Source organism: Euphorbia lathyris, chromosome 1, assembly GCF_963576675.1.
Source record: "Euphorbia lathyris chromosome 1, ddEupLath1.1, whole genome shotgun sequence".
Lineage (NCBI taxonomy): Eukaryota > Viridiplantae > Streptophyta > Magnoliopsida > Malpighiales > Euphorbiaceae > Euphorbia > Euphorbia lathyris.
Genome location: NC_088910.1, coordinates 74,508,687 through 74,513,079, shown reverse-complemented (window position 1 = coordinate 74,513,079; position 4,393 = coordinate 74,508,687). Strand labels below are relative to the sequence as shown.

At 33.8% G+C, this 4,393-nt stretch overlaps 1 long non-coding RNA gene across 11 annotated transcripts; it reads left to right on the top strand.

Annotated features, from left to right (window-relative positions):
* The first annotated feature begins 685 nt into the window (after positions 1 to 685).
* Positions 686 to 4,099, top strand: LOC136202223 (uncharacterized). Of its 11 annotated transcripts, none has more exons than XR_010674374.1 (8): positions 690 to 873; positions 1,243 to 1,376; positions 1,477 to 1,665; positions 1,971 to 2,014; positions 2,756 to 2,853; positions 2,961 to 3,044; positions 3,442 to 3,508; positions 3,583 to 4,099. It is a non-coding gene; the product is annotated as an uncharacterized lncRNA (long non-coding RNA). The 11 variants fall into 11 exon arrangements; XR_010674373.1 differs by having other exon boundaries at positions 691 to 873; positions 1,477 to 1,607; XR_010674370.1 differs by having other exon boundaries at positions 686 to 873; positions 1,477 to 1,607; positions 1,971 to 2,853.
* Positions 4,100 to 4,393: the final 294 nt, after the last annotated feature.

Below are 4,393 nucleotides of genomic sequence, written 5' to 3'. Positions count from 1 at the left end.
TATTCCTATATAGAGGTATAGTTTCTAAAGGTGGGATTTGGATTATGTATAACAATTAACATTTGGGAGGTTATTCTTATTTATAACCGGTCCAAGTTGGGACCGAAATTTTTTATAACAAATTGGAAGTTATTCTTATATAGAGTATTCCTATATAGAGGTTTTACTGTATGAATATTTATATATTTCTTATTTGTAAATCTTTTTAAATTTATATTACTTTTGAATTTTTTAATTATTTAGATTATATTTTAACAATATTCATGAAACATTTATATTGAAAAATAACATATCCATATTAGTCTTTTTAGGAGTAATTTTAGGATACTTCTGGAGTAATACTCCCTACCAATCAATGCATGATATATGTATATATATATATTTTTCTTCCACCAATCATACTCATGTAGTTAGATTAAAAACAATTTTGATTGATCGGGAGTATTACTTTCGGAATACTGTAAAATTTCTCCCTTTTTATATGTTAACATTAGTTCTTTATAAATTTATCCAACACTAATTATCAATTAGCTAACACTACAAAAAAAATAGGGTTTTAGTGGCCTTTTTATAGCAGCAATTTGATTAACTGCTCCAATTGACATTTGACCATCTTTTGTTGTGGATGAAAGTGCCTCAATGAGTTTTAATATTAAATGATAGTTATGAATATAACAGTTAGGTTATTTTTATTACTCTTCTAAGTCTACGTCAAACTCAGACTTCCAAGTAGGGATTGCTTCACGCCGATTTTGAAATGAGGTCGATTTTGAAGCAAATTACTTCCTTTCAGATTCGCAATTTTGAACCATTCAATTAGGATTAGTCTAAGCTTCCGAGGGTGTTCTAATTGGTCGGAATCCATAGGCAAAGGTAAGCTATGGAGGTTTGTGTCCATTCCCTCTCTCTCTTCCCGACCTCAGATTTTCTTTGGTTTTTCTGGCGATTTCTGCTCCATTGCTTGGGTTTGAGATGCTTGCTGTGTTTTTTCAGTTGGAGATTGGTGTTTTACTGTGATTAATTGTTTTGAGATGTATATGGGTTTGCTTGCTATGTTTGTTTGATTTTCTCTTTGTTTGTATGCTTCTAGATATTTCATAATCTTCTTGCTTTTGATTTTGTAGTTTTTATCCTAGGGTTTCTGTTTCTCTGCATTTGAGATTGTTGAAGTTATAATAATGAGATGAAGAGCAAAACTAAGCTCTGTTTTGAAAATTGGCCTGAGTTGTTTTTTTTCTTTAGATAAGTCTGTGGTACTTTGGAAGGGAAATGTGAAAAGGTCAACATCCTGATACTGAATTGTATTATTGGGGAATTGGTTGTTCCAAGCATTTGATTAGGCACAGGTGTGATGCTATGAACTGATGAACTTGAAGGTTTGTTAAATTCTATTGTGAACCTCAAATTTTCATGAAAAAGTTGTAACTTCTGCAATTAATTTGGATTTCCTTAATGTGTGTGTTTTCCATTTTTAAGGTATCTTTCTGAGGGGCATCTTACTGTGGATCCTGAGCCACCACAGAGTCAATGGCTTGTGTAGTCAAATCTCATGAATTCTGTAGCTTCTAGTTTGACTGCTAAACCTTCTGTAGTTCCAGCAGTGGATGGTAATAACAGAAAGGAAAATGCTTCTGATATTCTTCAGAGCTACTAGACAACCTTGAAGTATAATTTAGAAGCTTAAACTCATTATGGTCAATTAGTTTAGCTATTTAAAATAGAGTCTGAAATAAATTTTAATTAGTTTACTCTCTATTGATGATGCCTGAATATCTACTTGTACATTCCCATAAAACTCTATAAACAAAATAGTCAACTGCTATAAATTCTTGAAACATATTAATTCGAGTCAATAGGAAAATATAGCACCGTCTCGCCTTTATCTGAATTGGTTACTAGCGTAATTTCAACTATCGAAACTTTAATTGATTCGTTTGTTCAATTAATGAGATGTTCGTTATCATTGGCAGTTGTGAGACCAAGCTATACTCAGGATTGAAGCTTCAATCTCCGGGTCTCCTTCTTTCCTTCATTGTGTATTCTAAAATCTCTATCTTTTCTTCTAAAAGCTATAAATGGGTTAAATTGATAAAATTCTCTAGTTTAGGAGCCAAGATGGGCTTTCCCTTGTAATTATAAGTACTTCCATCATGATGTTGAAATTTCTGACATTTGATTTGACTTGAATAAGCATCCCTGTGATTATTTAAGATGAGTTAATGTCTTAAAGTCAATAGTTGGTTTAGGAAAAACCAACTTGTAAATTTTATATTTAGGTATTGTTAAATCAAATGCATTGATCAAACATATTGATCAACCACATGATATCCGTTTTGTTGTCCTTATATACCAAGTTCAAAACCATAATCATGTTAGAACTTTGTTAGACATACCATTATTTGATTATACCAACCATCAATGAAGCTTTATTAGGATTGGATAATCATATTCAAATAATGGAATCCTTTTTATCTCACATCTTCATGTTTCTCTACTAACATGGTTTAAAATGCTAGTTATCTTTTTGTGCACTGATAGATATAATGGCCAGTACTGTAAAATCTTCTTCTTTTTTTTTGCAAACTCTAACATGAACAAGGTCTGTGATTATGGTATCCCCCTTATAAGTAGAAGGATGGTTAAGTAACTTTAGTAAGCATGTCTTTTTGATGTTGCGTAAATTGGGGGAGAAGTTTTTATAAATATAGATTTGTATGCTAATATGATGCTATGCTGATACATTTTAAGGTTTCAGGTGAAACCTCTGATTTGGGTGGAAGCTCAAGTTGAAAGGCATTCTAGGAGTAAAGTTGAGATAATGGTAAAAGCTCGAGGCCAATTTAAGGAACACATGTAAGTTTCATCATTTATATATATATATATATATATATATAATGATCTATTTGATTTAAAAAATATAGTTGTATGTTAGCTAACAACCGATCCCAATGACGTTGCAGGCTTGTGAAAAACTGAACTTAATCTTCTTTCTGGGTAGAAATGCCTCTATCTTTCAATTCAAACCTTAGCCAACCTTTGCTCAGGTAGTCTTCCTTCTTGTCTTTTTTACATGCCTTAAGTATCAATTATTGGCATCTCTATATGTATGATTTTTAGGATCAAGGCTTGAATTCAATTAGTTTCCTTATCTCTAATGTTCTGTATTTTTTGGAGTTTGTAGTTCATGTGTGTTCTAATTTTATTGATGAGAAGCAAGTGTCATTTTTTATTCTCGTAACTTAAGGTCCTGTTAGAAGAGAAGCTAGAAAACTGCTAGCTCACTGCGGGCAAATGAAATAAACTTTGTTATTTATACACTGAGAACTGCTGCATTGTTTTCCTCTTTTTCTTTTAGACTGCAATTTGCCTCGTAATATATATGATATATTTGCGATTGAATTGATAGATCTTTTAATGAAATATGGTCTATATGTGTTGCAGTATGCCGATGCTCTCTACTTTGACATTAAAAAGTGAAAAAGAGTGGCGTACAGATCAATTTTATAAGGTACCATATCAAATGTTTGGTTTCCCTTCCTTTTGATGTTTCTTTAGTGTACATTTATTTATGGCTATTGTTAGACGAGGTGCCGCGGCCTAATCTCCCGGGCGGACCGGGGGTGGACAACCTCATGGCGACGTAAGCGGTGATTGGCGTCGAAAGCAACCAATCGTGGAATCAAGCTGCTCGGCAGGACCGGAGCTCGGAGATATGGAAGAGTCGCCACCCACGAATGGGAAAATGAACACCGATCCCTTGCGGGAGACCGGTGTGGGTTCGGGAAACTTAGGTACGAGCCGAGAAGGCTAGCTCCTTTCCGGAGAAAGGCTACTAGGCACCCCGACATCGCCCGGTTATGAACCACCGACCTCCTACTCAGCATGTTAGGCGATAACGGACTAATCGTATACTTCTTTAAGTTTAAAATTCATTTGAAACCCTTTTCTTTCTCTTTTTAGAAACCGTTTTGAGCATATGATATTGAAAAGCCACATCAGTAAAGAATCACCCATTTATGTTCATACATACACAGAGAGGGGGAAGAAAGAAGTGATTTATTTACAACCATATTAAATATTATGTCGTGTGTTTATTCTACACTAGCTTATTTCCCCAAAACGGATTTATTTACATGATTCGCACCTTAATCGTCGTTGGAACGATTAGGGTGCGTTTTAAAACCCCGTTTGATGAAGTCTATTTGAATCGCCGTTGGAACGACTCGAGTATTTGAAAACGTTTGGGATAAAAACCTTTAATGAGAAAACATGGTTAAGCATACAAGTCTATTTTACTTTGCACAAATCATTTAAGAAAACGATTCAAAACTCATTATTTACAACGAAAGCGATTTTAATTACAATGATCCTTTAATCCGCCCTTGGAACGGAT